This window comes from Eubalaena glacialis, chromosome 7, assembly GCF_028564815.1.
Source record: "Eubalaena glacialis isolate mEubGla1 chromosome 7, mEubGla1.1.hap2.+ XY, whole genome shotgun sequence".
NCBI lineage: Eukaryota > Metazoa > Chordata > Mammalia > Artiodactyla > Balaenidae > Eubalaena > Eubalaena glacialis.
Genome location: NC_083722.1, coordinates 19,624,593 through 19,642,806, shown reverse-complemented (window position 1 = coordinate 19,642,806; position 18,214 = coordinate 19,624,593). Strand labels below are relative to the sequence as shown.

Here is an 18,214-nt window from a genome sequence, read left to right as displayed (position 1 = left end):
ACTTTGGTGCTGATACCCTATCTTGGCACCTCCGTGGAAGCACCTACACTCCTCAGCACCTTTGATTCTGTGGCACCTCTTTTATTTATTTGTTTATGCAGTCATTTATTTCACAAATATTTATTGAGCGTAATCTTCATGCCAAGTATTATTTTAAGTTCTAGGGGTAGAGGAGTGAATGAAACAAGTCCCTGTTTATACTGAGTTGAATAGCGGCCCCCCCAAATTTATGTTCACCCAGAACCTCAGGATGTGACCTTATTTGTTTTTTGTTTTGTTCTGTTTTGGCTGCATGGCATGTGGGATCTTAGTTCCCCGGCCAGAGACATGGAACCCACACCCCCTGCAGTGGAAGTGCAGAGTCTTAAACACTGGACCACCAGGGAAGTCCCAGGATGTGACCTTATTTGGAAGTAGAGTCTACAGATTTAATTAGTTAAGGATCTCAAGATGAAATCATCCTGGATTTAGCGTGTGCCCTACAATGACTAGTGTCTTTGTCAGAGAAAGGAGGGAGATTTGGACACACAGACCCAGATAGAAGACCACCATGTGAAGATGGAGGCAGAAACTGGAGTGATGCTGCCACAAGCCAAGGAACACCAGAAGCTACCAGAAGACAAAAGAGACAAGGAAGGATTCTCCCCTAGAGACCTCAGAGAGAGCATGGTCTTGCTGACCCTGATTTTGGTCGTCTAGCCTCCAGAACTGTGAAAGACTAGTGTTCTGTTGTTTTAATCCACCTAGTTTGTGGTCGTTTGTTACGGTAGCCCTGGGAAATTCATAAGCTACATGTTTTCACGTAGCTTAAATTCTAGTTCATTGGGGCCCATAAAATTCGCAGCCCCAGCTCTGTCCTCAGTACTGCCTGCCAATTATTTTGCCCTCTCTCAGTCCCTTCTTCTTTCCCCCTAACACCTCCTTTGAATATTTACTGGTATCCTCAAACCTCTTATTCCAGCCAAGCTCTACTCTCTCTTAGCAGGTGGAGTACTCTGCAGTCATTTAAGGTACAAAATAATTTTACAGTGTCAGGAAATACAGTGATATAGACCAAAAGCAAGTAAGACCTGTTATAATTTTATGTTTTCCTCTGGCTTAACTTGCCATAAGTTCTGGCTTTTATGGCTCTTTAATATTTGGCTTTGGAATTCAAATCAAAGCCTTCTCCCAAAATGTTTTGGGCCTTTAGGAGAAGTACATTCATTTCCTTTGGAGCCTTAGATGCATTTCTTGAAAGTAATTATATATTCTGGTCATTCTTCATCCCTTCAACCAATATTTCCAGGCACTGTATTTAGCTCTGGAAATATAAAAAAAGAGAGATGTGATACTTAGCCTCAAGGAGCTTACATATCAGAGACAGACATTAAAAACATGATTTTACAGATAATTGTTTAATTTCACTTGTGAAGAGTACTATGAAAGAAGAGTACAGAGTTCTATGAGGACTTATAAGAGGTGGACCAACATGGGAGGCCAAGGAAAGCCCTTCTTAGGAAGTGACAATTTGGCTGAGACCAAAGGATGCACAAGCATTAGCCAAATGAAGAGGAGGGGCTAAGAAAAATTTCTAACAAGGGGAAAAATTGTGTAGGAAGACTAGTGTTCTTTGGCCATTGGAAGACCTATCAGAAGTGGCTGTGTCTGGAGCTCAAGTGATTCTAGATGAGGCCAGAGGGGAAGGCAGGGGCATATCATGCCAGGCTTTGCCAGCCAACTGAAAGAGTTTTGATTTCATTCTTTGAGAAACGGGGACACTATTGAAGGATTCTAAACTAGGGGAATGGATTTGGTTTTCATTTCTATTTTTTAATTTTTAAAAATTGTTATTTTTTGGCCATGCCACACGGCATGTGGGATCTTAGTTCCCCAACAGGGACTGAACCCTTGCCCCCTGCAGTGGAAGCATGGAGTCTTAACCACTGGACCGCCAGGGAAGTCCCTCGATTTTCATTTTTAAATGGTCACTCTGGCTTCCCTTGGAGACTGGGTTATGGGGGAAGCAGGAAGAGCATTGGGAGGCTGCTGCAGGCATCCGTAAAAGATTTGATGGGGGCTTGGATGAGGACAGGTGAAACGGATATGGAGAGGATAGACTGAAGAGTTGTTTAGGAAGTAGGGTGGGTAGGACTTGGTGACTGGGGAGAGGGAGAGGGCGTATTAGTTTGCTCAGGCTGCCATAACAAAATTCCACAGACTGTATGGCTTAAACAACATAAATTTATTTTCTCACTATTTTGGAGGCTGGGAGCCCAAGATCAAGCTGTCGGCAGGTTTGGTTTCTCCTGAGGCCTCTTTCCTTGGCTTGCAGATGGCTGCCTACTTGATGTGTCCTCACATGGTCTTTTTTCTGCACACACACATCCCTGGTGTTTCTCTGTAAGTCCTAATTTCCTCTTCTAATAAGGACATCTGTTAGATTGGAGTAGGGCCCACCCTAATGGCCTCATTTTAAACTTAATTACCTCTTTAAAGGCCTTATCTCCAAATATAGTCATATTCTGAGGTCCTGGGGGTTAGGGCTTCAAAATATGAATATGGGGACACAATTCATTCAATGATAGAAGGTAAAGATGAAATCCATGACTCTGGGAGAAGTAAAATACTGAATTATGGTACTGTTGACTGAGTTAGGAAAACCTAGAGGAAGAGATAGTTCAGAGGAAAGATTGGGAATTCTATATTGGACCTGCTGTGTTTGAGACTGCCTAGTAAATAATCCAACTGAATAAACAGATCATTGGTCTGGAGCTAAGAATATGAGTTTATCTAGGCTAGATGGATAAATGTGGGGGGTTTGGCGTATAGATAATCAGTGAGGCTATAGACGTGCAGGAGATTGCCTGGGGGCAGGGGGTGTATAATAAGGAGGGGAGAAAAGGGTCCAGATCACAGTCTCCAAGGCACACCAACCAAAACCGGAGTGATAGAGGAAGAGCCAGCAAAGGAGACTGAGGAATGTGGGTATTTTGTCTGTTGTTAGCATGTACTGGCCTAAACAGTAGTGACCCCCAAATAAAATAGCGGAGTTACCCTGAAAGAACACTGCTTTTGACTATGGTGGCAGAGTAGTTATGGTGAGGGCCTAGAAGTTACTATAGCTCTAAATTTCACTAAGATCCATAAGAAAACAACCCATGGGTCTCCTTGATAAAAACAAATGCAGATCCCCAGGGTTGATGTGAGAGGAGGGTTCTCTGTGATGGGTTTAGGAGTCTGGCCCATCGTCCCTCCATTGTTTCCCTTGTGGCTTTCTTACTGTCGTCACTACCATTCTGAAGTTGAGGCGGTTCTACTCCTTTTTAAAGTCCTGGGTTAAGCCAGAATATTTGAGTTTATCATTATATACCAAGCACTGTGCTTAAGCACTGCAAGTAGTAAACTAGAGGAAAAAAGTTGGCGCAATATTGTAGTATCATGATTACACTTTTCCACACTTATCTCAACTGCTAGGTTTCCTTAGGGCAGTAGTTTCTAACTTTTTATTTAATCACAAAAGACTCCTTGTATTATTTTGTCCCAAAGGATCTATAAATTCCTACAATATTGCATCAGATGAAATGAACTTGTATGTAGTGTCTACACGCCAAGATTTTTATTTTAGTTAGTCTAAGAAATTTTCTTGTAGATAAATGTTCAGTTGTTATTGGAGCATTTTTAAAATGTTGAAAATAGCTTTCAGACTCCTCTTATTTTCACAGAGCCTGAGGATTCAGAGATCCCAGGCTGGGGCTCCAGGTCCTAAAAGAATTGCTTTTCCTCGGTTGCCAGAGGGATGACTACGTCGCAGTCAATCTTTTCTCTTCTCTCCCGCTCTCAACGCACCTGTCGCTAGCAGGCATGTTTTCCTAATGAAAACATTTCAGATCTACCTGGAGTTAATTTAAAAACTTCACTCTCCTAGTATTTCGCTAAGAGAGAAGAATAACTGAATTTATATCTCACGGTAGCTAGCAACCAAAACATCCAAATATATTTTCTATTTTGAAGAACAATGGTTAAACATTGTAAATATATTACATTATAAGACAAAATATATAATCCAAAAGTATGTAGTCAGACATGAGACTGAGTTCAAAAGAATCATCCTTCCTGAATTTTTAACTTTATTGCTGGAATTCTAACAGAATGTATTTGGCTTTGCCGTTAATAACTACTACTTTTTTTTTTTTAATTTTAACATTGAATGTTTATTTGAAGAGACTAAGAAATCTCCCTTGCATTTAAGGTGTGATAGAAGTATTGTGGTTAAGTCGAAAAATACACAAGAGATGAATAACTACTACTTGTAAGTTGAAGGTTTATATATTACAAATGAATGAAAAGGATTAAAGAATTCTTATATATTTTTTTTTAACCTCAGCTCTATTGACATTTTGAACCAGATAATTTGGGGATGAGGGCTGTCCTGTATGTTGTAGGATGTTCAGCAGCAACCCTGTCCTCTGCCCCCTAGGTCCCAGTAGCACCCCTTCCCTGAGTTGTGACAATGTCTCCAGACATCACCACTCTCTCCTGGGGAGCAAAATCACTCCTGATTGAGAACTACTGTATTTTATAACAAGGAGAAGAATCCACAAAACCCCAAGACCATTTTTGCCTTTAGAAGATATATCCCTTTCGATGTTTCTAGACATATTCTTCACACGTGGTAGGCATTAAAAAGTGAAACTCTAATGTTACCAGACTCCAGTAAAATATTATTTTTCCTGATTTTATGACTTAAATGTGTGTGCTTATTTATTTGTGTCTGTTATCCCAAACCCAAATCCCAGCTTTTAAAATCATGTTCCTGTTTACATACAGCACCTACAATGGTAAGTGGGCTTCTCTGGGGTCTGGGTCCATGACACACCTGGTGTCTGCAAGAGATAGGTTTTCCTTGTTGGAAATTTTTCAAGGAATTTGGCCACAAGAGGGAGCACTATTCCTATGCTTGCTTATTTATTTATTAACTATTTTAATACATGCTTGTCCCACAGAGTTCAATGATGCAGGGAATTCCTAATACAGAAATCAGAAACACTGCTAGTATACTCGTCAGGATTTTCCAGGGAACTCGAGCCAAGAGCATAAAAGGAGATTTATTACGAGGAATTGGCCCACACAATGATGAAGGCTGAGAAGTCTCATGATCTGCCATCTGCAAGCTGGAGGCCCAGCAAAGTGGGGGAGTAGTTCAGTCTGAGTTCTGAGGCCTGAGAACCAAGGGAGCTAATGGTGTAAATGTCAGTCTGAGGGCAGGAGAAGATGAGGCATTCCCGCTCAAACAGGAAGGCAGGAAAAATAAAAAAGGTGGAGAATTCCTCTGCCTTTTTTTCTAATCAGGCCCTCAGTGGATTGGATGACACCCACCCACAATGGGGAGAACAATTTACTGAATTCATTGATTCAAATGCTAATTTCATCTGGAAGCACCTTCACGGATGCCCAGAAATAATGTTTAACCTGCGCTGCCCAGTCAAGTTGACACATAAAATCAACCATCACAACTAGTTTACACATCGAGAATCTAACCACATCTCCATTTTTATAATCTAAACACTTGCCACTACACTTATTTTTTTCAGTTACATTTTTTGAAACCAGTAGTGTAAGATAGCACCTTGCTGGGCTGTGCCCCATAGGCCTACAAGGCCTGTGCTTGCCCAGCTTCAAGATGGAAGAAAGAGCCTGGAGTGAGCAATCAGAAACATCAATGGCTTAATGGATAGGGGAGCTTACACTTCTGAAGCCAGGTCCTGGAGCGACACGCCACCAGGCGGGCAGGAGTTGGAAGTCGTCTTGCTCCTGGGGGGGGCGGGGGGGAGGTTACCAGTTATAGGGGAACTGATGTCAGGTGGGCTCATTAGTTACCAGGGAAACCAGCAGAGGGGAACGCCCCTCACCGCCCCTTTGATAAGCTCTCAACAGCTGGGGCAAGTATGTAGGAAGGTCAGTCTTGAGAGTAGGGTGTAGGTGAAGCAGGCCCTGGTCGGGCAGGGGGGTTAGAGAGAGCAAGAAAGCAGCCATCTTGAGTGGCCTGACCATACATACCTGTAGATGAAAGATTGCTGCACCATATAGACGGTTTAAAGAATTTCTCAGAATAAAAGTATTAGAACTAATATCCTCTCCTTTGGAGAAAACACAGGGTATATGGTGACATCTGATAACTGGTGCAGTCTCCACCTTTATGTACCAAATACAGGTGTATTGAGAAGGTGTTTAATATAAAGCAGCATTTTAGAAATTTTTATAAAAATTTAGCAGCTGTCAAAATGTGTGTGTGAAGATTTTGGTGTGTGAAGATAATAGACCTTAATAGAAGTACATCCGTATGCTTTAAAAAATAAATGTACATGTACTTCATACTGTAATGTGCTTGAATTGGCTCCAGGCAATAGCCAAGAATGATATGGCAAATTTGGTGAAAAATTACTTTCAAGAAATTTAGAGTGGGCGAGATAGAGTTAAATAAATAGAATAAAACCTTGTATGACATGGTGTGTAATTTATTAAATTTTACCATTTTACTCTTTTAAAAACCGAGCTTATCATATGGATATGCCACTGTACTTTTTACACCCTCTGCCAACACAAAGGGAAGCCATGTTCAGATATGATCATCTAGGAAGATGTTAGAAGAATTTAAGTTCACTTTTTCAGGAAGGTTGGAAATGTTCTAGACCTTCCCCAGTTTACCAGACCTGGAAGTGAAGTTTTGAAACTGATAGAGGTACATCAACACATGTTTTTTGTTATTTTTTTAATCCATACTTTTTTTTTTTTAACAACTAGGTGAGGCAAGTGTGACTATAGCCTGCACTTTTTTTTTTTTCTTTTTTATTTCTTTTTATTTTTTGGCTGTGTTGGGTCTTCGTTTCTGTGCAAGGGCTTTCTCTAGTGCCGGCGAGCGGGGGCCACTCTTCATCGCGGTGCGCGGGCCTCTCACTATCGCGGCCTCTCTTGTTGCGGAGCACAGGCTCCAGACGCGCAGGCTCAGTAGTTGTGGCTCACGGGCCTAGTTGCTCCACGGCATGTGGGATCTTCCCAGACCAGGGCTCGAACCCGTGTCCCCTGCATTGGCAGGCAGATTCTCAACCACTGCGCCACCAGGGAAGCCCTAAACCTCATTTTTTGTTTCAACCCTTCTTATTGGGAATGTTTCTAAGCTATATTATTATTATTTTTTATACATTTATTTATTTTTGGCTGCGTTGGGTCTTCATTGCTGCCCGCGGGCTTTCTCTAGTTGTGGCGAGCAGCGGCTACTCTTCGTTGCGGTACGCAGGCTTCTCACTGCAGTGGCTTCTCTTGTTGCGGAGCACGGGCTCTAGGTGCGTGGGCTTCAGTAGTTGTGGCATGCGGGCTCAGTAGTTGTGGCTCGCAGGCTCTAGAGCAGTAGTTGTGGTGCACGGGCTTAGTTGTTCCGTGGCATGTGGAATCTTCTGGGACCAGGGCTCGAACCTGTGTCCCCTGCATTGGCACGAGGATTCTTAACCACTGCATCACCAGGGAAGCCCTCTAAGCTATATTATTTTCTGCAACAGTAAATGAATCTTTAGTAATCTGGGTCATGATTCTAAATGTAATTTCTTACTGATTAATACCCTAGCACTAGGTTTTATACCAGGTAGACTTACTTTTGAGTTCCATAATATCTTATAATCAAAGTTGACTGATGAGAGTAAAAGGTGACGGCTGGATCCTGAAAAAGCGGCTGCCAGCTTTGCTTCCTCCTTTCTCGGGAAACTCTGATTTTGGTGGTGGAGAAATGATGGAGGCAACTAGGGCAGATCCTGGGGTGGGGCATTCCAGCTGTACATGTAAAGCTGTTGGAGAGATTTATGAGTAGTGACCCTACCGACTGGAATGGCACTACTTCTTCCAATCTAAGACACTTGGGATTGTTACCATGGCTGTTAGCCTCGGGCTCTAACCCTCTCCCTTCCTTGAGGGAAGGTAAGCTGTGGGCAAGTGTTATCTTTGTCTTATGGGAAACCACCAGAAGAGAAAAACAAGAGGCCACCAGAATTGATTAGAACAACTGGTCAAATCCAAGATGGCAGAAGACCCGACCTCCAGCAGACCTTGAGCCCTGTTATACGTTCATTGTACTACATTAGCATTTATTTTATTTTTTATTTACTTTGTTTTTTATAATTTATTTATTTTTGGCTGTGTTGGGTCTTCATTGCTGCGCACGGGCTTTCTCTAATTGCAGCGAGCAGGGGCTACTCTTCGTTGTGGTGGACAGGCTTCTCGTTGCGGTGGCTTCTCTTATTGCAGAGCACGGGCTCCAGGCGCGCGGGCTTCAGTAGTTGTGGCATGCGGGCTCAGTAGTTGTGGCTCGCATGCTCTAGAGCACAGGCTCAGTAGTTGTGGCACACAGACTTAGCTTCTCTGCGGCATGTAGGATCTTCCCGGACCAGAGCTCGAACCCATGTCCCCTGCATTGGCAGGCAGATTCTTAACCACTGCGCCACCAGGGAAGTCCCTACATTAGCATTTTAAGTGACACACTTACTGGCAGCCAAGACAGGAAGGACCATAGAAGGAAGAAACAGAGATGGCAGTCCAGTTCCAGGAAGAACCCCACCCATTCCCAGAAAACCAATGCATAGGCCTCCGCCTCATTAACCTTACCTTTAAAAATCTTGCCCTGATCCTCCCCGAGGAGAAGTTGATTTGTGAACTAAGTTTCCACTTCCATTCTCAGCCATTGAACGGCCATTCAACAAAGCTTGTGCTGTTTCAGTCTCAGCATCAGTTTCATTATTGGCTGTGTGAATCTGAATAGGAAAAGAAACAGGAGGCCTTGGCTGGGCTAGGGCCCAAGTCAGGGTCCATAAGACCAATTCAGTAACATGATTGCAAGATGCACCGTTATTTTATGTACCCCTAACAAAGAAAAATATTAAATTCAATTAAATGATGATACAATGCTTTCTTATAACACAGATTTAAAAAATTGTATACTTATTGAAAGTCCTCTTTTAGACTTATTTAGACATAGCTCTTTATCACATGACATTCTTGTATATAAATGCGAAAATGTAAGCAAAATATTACGGCATTTCTAAAACTTTTTTGTTTCAATGCTAAATCATGGTATGATCTTAAAAAAATTAATCTTAAAAAAATCTTAAAAAAATTCATTTTAAAAGTCAGTTAAACCTAACATATGAGGTACCAACCATGAACATATCTCAAGTGGTGACACTGAACAGTATGGCCAGGTTCTTACCTGCTCACACAATACACCACCTGGTCAAGGACAAGTGTAGGACTTTGTAAGGCACATCCCGATTTCAGAGATGTAAAGGTGGTGGGAAAAAATGTGCATCTTAAATAAATGTAATGTAGTTATTTGTTTCTTTTTTTCCTCTTTTCTTCCTTCTGGCTTGAGTAAGTTTCTGATATTGTTTTGTCATTTGTCTCTTTCAGATTAAATTTGAGTTAATCATGGGAAAAAGTCAGTTAGGCAGGGTTCAGGGTGTGCTGGGTTCTTTTCTTTTTTCTTTTTTTTGGCTGCGCCGCATGGCTTGTTGGATCTTAGTTCCCCGACCAGGGATTGAACCCGGGCCCTTAGCAGTGAGAGCGCAGAGTCCTAACCACTGGATCGCCAGGGAATTCCCTGGGTTCTTATCAGGAAAGGTTTTACTGCATTTTAACTTCTATGGTATTTAAACCTTGTCATCCACTCACATAGATGTTTTAAGAAGTGCTTTTCAAATCTGCACTCAGTATGGTTTTGCTGCACTATTTGAACATGTCATTGGGAAGGGATCAAATAGGTCATAAAACAGAGGGTTGAAAAAATGTTATATTGTGCAATCACTGAAACTTCTGTAGTTTATAATTAAGTTAGAAATCGATATATGTGAGGAGCAAACATTAGGGTGTCTAGCCTTAATAATACTATCTCCTATGCTGGTCGTGGTCTTATTGACTGATAAAAAATTTTTAAATTAGAATTCCCAAACTTTAAATAACATCAGAACATCATAGTTCCCTAAAGCAGCTCCCTCCATTAATCCAGAAACTGGACTGCAGTTAACCAATAACTTCTGTATTAGTGACATAATTTCCTGCAAAATTGTTACTTTGTAATGGTTAACTTCGCTCTTGGTTTGTTCACAGCAGGGGGTAGTTTTCTTTCATGGAAGTCTTCTATTTATTATAAATTCACTGTGGCTTACCACATCGGACCCGAAAACAAAACCAACCCCCCCCCAGGTACTAAGAGATAATACTGTTTTACCTCAATAATTATCAGTGACCTAAAGAAAATCCTTTAAAACACTAACTCAAAAATTGTTAGCCCAAAGTGGACATCTAAGGTTTTCACAGAGGTAACCTTTTAATGACGGTAGAGGCAGAGAATTAGCCATCGAAGCATACTTGTTGGTGTTAAAGGATAGTGATTTTCATTTTGGAATTAAAAAAGGAAAGAAAAGAAAAACTCTCTTCTGAGGTTGTGTAGAATTAAGGTCTGTGGAGAAATGTAGCCTGTTAGTAGTGTGAAAATATGAAAGAAGCCCCTGGAATGTTGGAGACAGGCCCAATCCACATTCATTGTGTGGTTCTATTGCTCCAAATCTGAATTACAAAAGGATTAGCACAGTTTACCAACAACAAAAAATCAACCTCAGATATGCATTACTCTAATTTTCACTTTAATGAAATCTGATAACAACCTGGAGAGGCAGCGAGCCCATCAGAGACCAGAGGACCTTGAATTCTTTGGGCTGTGGGGTCTGGGGGAAGGTATCAACTGACTACTAAGCTTTGGCTTTATTTCTTTCTAATTTATTTCCTTATATTTAAAGATAAATATATTCATTTTATAAACATCACTCCTGACTTAACGTAAATAAGATAGTTATACCTACTTACTTAATGATTATGCATATAAATAGAGAACTGGGAGGTAGAAAAACAGAACTTAGTTTGGTATAGTGAAACCATTCCAAAAGTATCGGCCAGTTTGTAGAGTCAAGCTGAAGAAGATGAGTTAACAATTTTATTAACTCAGCATCGAAGAAAGTCTTGCTCCTGTAGAGGGTGACACAAATAATTTTTTTTTTGGCTAGGAAGGGACTTTTATTTTCTTTTTTTTAACATCTTTATTGGAGTATAATTGCTTTACAATGTTGCGTTAGTTTCTGCTTTATAACAAAGTGAATCAGCTATACATATACATATATCCCCATATCTCCTCCCTCTTGCGTCTCCCTCCCACGCTCCCTATCCCACCCCTCTAGGTGGTCACAAAGCACCCAGCTGATCTCCCTGTGCTATGCGGCTGCTTCCCACTAGCTATCTATTTTACATTTGGTAGTGTATATATGTCCATGCCACTCTCTCACTTCGTCCCAGCTTACCCTTCCCCCTCCCCATGTCCTTAAGTCCATTCTCTACGTCTGCATCTTTATTCCTGTCCTGCCCCTAGGTTCTTCATAACCATATATATATATTTTTATATATATATATTTTTATATATTTTTAACACACATATATGTGTGTTAGCATACGGTATTTGTTTTTCTCTTTCTGACTTCCTTCACTCTGTATGACAGACTCTAGGTCCATCCACCTCACTACAAATAACTCAATTTTGTTTCTTTTTATGACTGAGTAATATTCCATTGTATATATGTGCCACACCCTCTTTATCCATTCATCTGTCGATGGACACTTAGGTTGCTTCCATGTCCTGGCTATTGTAAATAGTGCTGCAATGAACATTGTGGTACATGACTCTTTTTGAATTATGGTTTTCTCAGGGTATATGCCCAGTGGTGGGATTGCTGGGTCGTATGGTAGTTCTATTTTTAGTTTTTTAAGGAGCCTCCATACTGTTCTCCATAGTGGCTGTATCAATTTACATTCCCACCAACAGTGCAAGAGGGTTCCCTTTTCTCCACACCCTCTCCAGCATTTATTGTTTGTAGATTTTTTGATGATGGCCATACTGACTGATGTGAGGTGATACCTCATGGTGGTTTTGATTTGCATTTCTCTAATGATTAGTGATGTTGAGCATCCTTTCATGTGTCTGTTGGCAATCTGTATATCTTCTTTGGAGAAATATCTACTTAGGTCTTCTGCCCATTTTTGTATTGGGTTGTTTGTTTTTTTGATATTGAGCTGCATGAGCTGCTTGTAAATCTTGGAGATTAATCCTTTGTCAGTTGCTTCATTTGCAAATATTTTCTCCCATTCTGAGGGTTGTCTTTTCATCTTGTTTATGGTTTCCTTTGCTGTGCAAAAGCTTTTAAGTTTCATTAGGTCCCATTTGTTTATTTTTGTGTTTATTTCCATTTCTGTAGGAGGTGGGTCAAAAAGGATCTTGCTGTGATTTATGTCATAGAGTGTTCTGCCTTTGTTTTCCTCTAAGAGTTTTATAGTGTCTGGCCTTTTATAGTGTCTGGTCTTTAATCCATTTTGAGTTTATTTTTGTGACACAAATAATTTAATTGTAAGTGAAGGGAATGGAGAATTGCATGAAGTGTTGAAAGGATTTTGAGCTTAGGTTGCCTAGTTTTGTGAAAGTTTTTTTTTTTTTTCCCTCCTTATAGTTGGACAGTTAAACCACCATGGAGGAGAAATTGCTTTGTTTAAATAGCTTTTCTGTTTAAAGAATCAAAGTGTCACAACAAACTCCTTGTAGGATAGAGTAAATTGTGTTGTAAGGGGAATTACTCAAAGAAAAGTATCAACATTACATCAGCTTCCAGCAGTCCTGCAGGCAAGCAAAGTCAGCCTAGCAGCTTCCTACAGCTCCCAAACTGAGGCAGAAACCCTTTAAAAAGCGAAGCTCTTTGTTCTAGTCCTCAGTTGTCATGAATGATCAAGTCTCAAGAGGGTTCTGGTTTCCTGTAAAATAGTGTAATACTTTGTTCTTCGGTTTCCAGAAACTATAGTGTATAAGAACAAAACAAATTGATGATACAAATGATGTATATTGCCAACAGATACACTGAAACAAATCAAAGAGTAAGTCAATTGGTAATGACTTGACTGAAAGAATTGAAAATCTCTATAGTCCCAGGTCTGCTGCATCCTTTATTGGTACCTCATGCCACTGAGCTAGCATTTATAGGTTCGTTGAGACATTTGATGGTTAGTGTTTTTCATTCACCACCAGCTTTAAACTCAGCTTGGGTTCACTCTAAGACCTATGGGTCTATCCACTTTCCCAAAAAGGAAGTAAATGGGTATAACTAACATATAAACTAGACGTTCTTTAGAACAAACAATATGTAAAATAAAGAGAGTGGTGATTTGATAGAATTGGCACTACTCGAATTACAAATAATGGATGTTATGAAGTGAATTGTGTACCCCTCAAAAATTCATATGTTGAAGTCCTAAGCCCCATTCCCTCAGAATGTGCCTGTATTTGGAGATCTTTAAAGAGGTAATTATCATTAGGGTAAGTTCTAATACAATATGACAGGAATCCTTTTAAGAAGACGAAATTAGGGCACAGGAGGTGGAGAAAGGGCAGAATATTTACTATACTCTATAAATAAGAAATAGTGCTTTGGGCTTCCCTGGTGGCGCAGTGGTTGAGAATCTGCCTGCCAATGCAGGGGACACGGGTTCGAGCCCTGGTCTGGGAAGATCCCACATGCCGCGGAGCAACTAGGCCCGTGAGCCACAACTACTGAGCCTGCGCGTCTGGAGCCTGTGCTCCGCAACAAGAGAGGCCGCGATAGTGAGAGGCCCGCGCACCGTGATGAAGAGTGGCCCCCACTTGCCGCAACTAGAGAAAGCCTTCGCACAGAAACGAAGACCCAACACAGCCAAAAATAAATATAAATAAATAAATAAATTTATAAAAAAAAAAAAAAAAAGAAATAGTGCTTTGCCCAGAGTAGGTTCTGAGCTAGTATTTGGTAATGAATGAATGAATGAATGAATGTGTGCATGCATTAGGTAGGCAGCTAAGGTCCAGGACTGGAGATTAGAGAGTCAGAAGGGGTAGGATCATAGGTTTGTATACAGTGACTTATTACGGAAGTGCAGTTAAAGGAATTGGTAAGAAGCCAGGTAAGGGCGTGATTTCAGGCGATATCCCACTGAGGGCCACTTCAACGTGATTCCACAGGGGAGCTCTGAAGTATACTTTATGCCTTAGAATTAACCCAACCTAAAGCAAGGGAGGAGGGCTTTCAGACTCTTGCACTGGTTGGTCACAGGGTAAGGGACAGTGGGTAGGTGTGGGCTGGTGGTAGGTGGAGGTAGGGGTGGGGAAAGATAAACTCTCCGGCACTCTCTGCTCTCAGCCAGTTCAGATGCTGCTGCTACAGTAGCCTGAGGCTGCCTGTGAAAAAGAGTCACAGGCGTGGAACATAGAAGCCAGGGGTGGGACACACAGGGTCTCAAGGATCCGAGAGGATCTGGGCTGAGCGCTGGCACTGCCCATCTTGGGGTAGTAAGGCAAGTGGCCTCAAGACTAAACCCTAAGCAGGATTGTTGCTCTCTGCTCTGTTATATTCTACTGAGCCTGGCCAAATGTTGTATATGTAATATCTAAAATTGACCACACTCATCTACACAAGAGAAGAAGAAAAAAAAATTATCTCTTAAAAAAATGAGATAATATTTATTTGGTGCATACTGTAAACACTATACATTTGTCATTATCTCTTTTAATCCTATATGGGTAGGGTTTTGTTGCTCATTTTATATATGAGGAAACTAAGAGAAAAGTGAAGCAACAGACCCCTGGTGACAGAGTTATTAAGTGATGGAGCCAAGATTCAAAACCAGGTTACAAGTATTATGTATAAATAAAACAACACAACCAATCTACTTTGAAGTACATTAACATTTTCAGTGAAGCAAGTTAAAATCAATTATGAGATCATCCCTGTGAAATAGATGCAATCTTTCCTAAATTAAGAGATTTAAATAATTTGATGACCGCATTGCAATGTGTATGCCTTTTAGAACATAAAACATCCTTAGTTAGCAATTTTCTTCATTCTCTCTTATAATAAAATTCTATCATTACCAGTACATTTTGAGGAAGTCAGTTACAGAGGTCAGATCCTCTGATATCTAGAATATATGATTTTTGGTCACATCTGTCTGCTTTCTAGTATAGAAAAAGAGCAATCTTTCAAGAGTAAAGTTTTGTGTTTAACCATCGTGTGGCAGCCACATGGACCATCTGAAATGTTTATTGACTCCAATGAATTTGACTGTGGTTGGAAACCTCAGGCAATTTTTTTCTTCCTTGCCGTGAGATAATTGTCTAGAGACAAGGGAATCCTTCAGGTGGCTAGTTAAATGCCTCCAGAAGGCATAGGGCAGTGATGAATCCCTCTGAGGATTTCTGTAGTTTACAAGTGGTCTTATTGGCCAAAGAATCTCATTAATCATACCTCTTACAATGGGATCTACAGAAGTGGCATGTCTGTGAAGCAATCGTGAAGCAGATGTGATGCTGCATTTCAGAATCCCTGGATGAAACTCTCTAATACAGAGGCATTTCTTATCTTTAAAAAACCCACACTGATATTTAAAATAGTTACTCTCTTGTCTTTTTCAACATCACTAGGTTCTATTAATTGTTTTGCGTATACCTCTCTCACTTTCAAGATCTCAAACCCCTATATTTTCTCAGGTCGTACCAGGCCAGTGGGTAAAACTGGTCAAAATTATTAAGGCACAGCTTGGCAGGTTCTTGCTTCCTATGAAACATACATGTGCATCCCATAACTGTCCCCCTGAAACTTCCCCCAGTTACTTCGAAGAGTTCCCAGGGAGTGAGCTCTTAAGTCTGCCCAGCTTCTGCATGTTCCTCATTCCCTGCTCTAGCTCCTTTCGGTGCTATTTCCTACTGAGGCCTCTACTGCTTGTGAAGCCGGGTACTGCCCGCTCTGTACCGTTGCCTCTGTGAGGTGATGCTGTCTCTTGCCAGGTCCCAGCACCACGGATGCTACGTTACAGTCCACAGGGTCCAGGGAGGCACCGCCAAGGTGACTGTGCTCCCTGCGCCAGAAAGCCTCTCTTCTCCATCTCGCTTCCACATTACATTTTACACACTGTATAAAAGAAGAGCTGTTTGTGCTCAATGCTTTATAGAATTTATAGTGAAATATTTATTTCACATTTTGCTGATAGCCACATCCAATTCCCCGTAATGAGTACATGGGGATTGGAACCTGACACGTGAGACGCTAAACTTCAGATTGCCCCTCTCCCATGATCTAGCCTTTGTTACTGGGTTTACTTCTCTTACAGCTTTTTACTTTAGGATGATTTTTTTTTTCCAGTGATGCCTTAGTTTTTCATAAAAACACATCCCTGGTGGGTCTATCTAACAGTCTGTCAGACACGCTCAGACATACATGAATACTGTAGGGGACGTAGTGGAGACCTGGGCTAGGACAGCTTCCTTCCTTTGCCCTTTTCCTCCCTCCCTCCCTCCCTTCCTTCCTTCCCTCCTTCTTCTCTTCTACTCCCTTTTCTCTCTTTTTACACACACACACAATATTCATTTGCTAGACTATATGCCAGGCACTGTTCTAAGTACTTCATATAGAGCAGCGACAGATCAGACAATGTCCCACTCTCCTGGACATTCTACAGAGTGGCAAGTGCCACAAACAAGAAACAGAACAGGGCGTTGTGACCTACAGTGACTAGGGGACACTTTACATAAGGTTATTAAGGAAGGCCTTTCTGATGAGGTAAACATTCAGCTGAGAGCTGAATGACAAGAAAGACTCAACTGTACTTAAAAACCTGGTACTTAAGCATTCCATTCAGAGAAAATGGCAGTACTTACACCTTTATTTATATTATATGTTATACTCTGCCTTAGAGAGCATCCCTTGCCCCTAAAGATGTACGAAGTGGGATTTTACACTGAACCCACCCCTGGTTGACTTGTTCCACTCGCCCAGGTATCATGTTAGGGTTTGTCTTGATGTTGGGGTCACCCACATGAGTGGCCCTGTCTCACAGGGCCCTCAGCTGGAGGGATCCTCCGTAGATCCCTCTCAGGGTACAGCCATATTCCCAACTCACCACACACTCTAATGAGGTCTCTGGGCATATGGTTTTCAGGGTTTCTAACCTCATTCCACAGGGAGGGGAGCTTCAGGGAAATCCCAGCCCAGGTGCAGGATCACAGTGAGGAGAAGGCAGTAGAAGCCCGCATCCTCCTTATTCTCAGGGAATTCCAGATTCCACATAGTTAAGCCCTAGAAGATGAAGAGTAGGGATTTCTCCAGTCACCGTGGGGCATTTCTGATAAAACCTGGATTCCTCAAGATGGCTAAGCGACTCAGGAGGCTCTCGCATGCCCAAGGGGGTCAGGTTCTCCCTTTCAACTCCTCAGAGGGGAGGGACATTGGTCACCACAGGCTGGGTCTCCTCAGGCAGCCTCTGATTTTACCTGGCTTCTGGGGCCCTCTCTGCTGAGGCTCCGCCATCCAGCCTTCACTGTCCTTCACCACAGGCTCCCCCAGCAGACACAGGCCTCCCATCGTCTCCTGAGCCAGGCCTGGGTCAGAGACGACTATTTGCCTTTTGGGTTCTTCCCAGGCTTATTCCTCCATATTGTCTTTGCTCATCATCATTTCCTCATGAAGCTTCCTTTAATTTCTCCTCCATCTCTTCACTGTATCACATCCAATCAATTCTTCAAGGCCCACCTCAAGACTCACTTCCTCTGGGTGGCCCTACCCAATTGCTATTGCTCCCATTAATCTCTTCTTTGCTGAATGCCTACAAGCATCCCAATTCTTCCTCTCCCTCCCTCCCCACTTCCTCTCCCTTCTCTTACTTCCCTCCTTCTCCCCTCTCCCTTTTTTCCTTCTCCTCCTTCCTTCTAAATAAGAATTAGCTTATTTATCCCAACTCTTTTTTGGGAAAAACCCCTAAATTTTGAATATATAACAAAATATTTATAAGGTATATGAGGGATATAAAATATTAACAATAATACAAAGACATTTGTGCACCACACCCTCACCCCCACCAGTCCAAGAGTGAGATATTACCATTTTCCTACAATAGATCGTAATGCTCCTGCCAGATCCCATCCCCTGTATTCCCCCCACCCCACCCCCCATGCCAACAGGTAACCACTATCCTGAATGTTGTGTCTATCACTCTCCCTTACTTTTCTTTATAGTTTTACCATCTTGGATCCTTCAACAGTGAATTCTTTAGTTCTGCATGCGTTTGAATTTTATACTAG

At 41.7% G+C, this 18,214-nt stretch overlaps 1 long non-coding RNA gene across 3 annotated transcripts in view; it reads right to left on the bottom strand.

The window, feature by feature from the left end:
* Positions 1 to 18,214, bottom strand: part of LOC133094971 (uncharacterized) — a 33,630-nt gene that overhangs the window by 3,706 nt on the left and 11,710 nt on the right. The window contains exons 2-4 of one of the 3 annotated variants that reach the window (XR_009701538.1): positions 8,632 to 8,777; positions 7,629 to 7,817; positions 7,123 to 7,526 (exon numbers count right to left, since the gene is read on the bottom strand). This is a non-coding gene — a long non-coding RNA (uncharacterized LOC133094971). Of the gene's footprint in view, positions 1 to 7,122; positions 7,527 to 7,628; positions 7,818 to 7,963; positions 8,436 to 8,631; positions 8,778 to 18,214 lie in introns of those variants that run through there. The other 2 variants (XR_009701537.1, XR_009701539.1) reach the window with 2 other exon arrangements.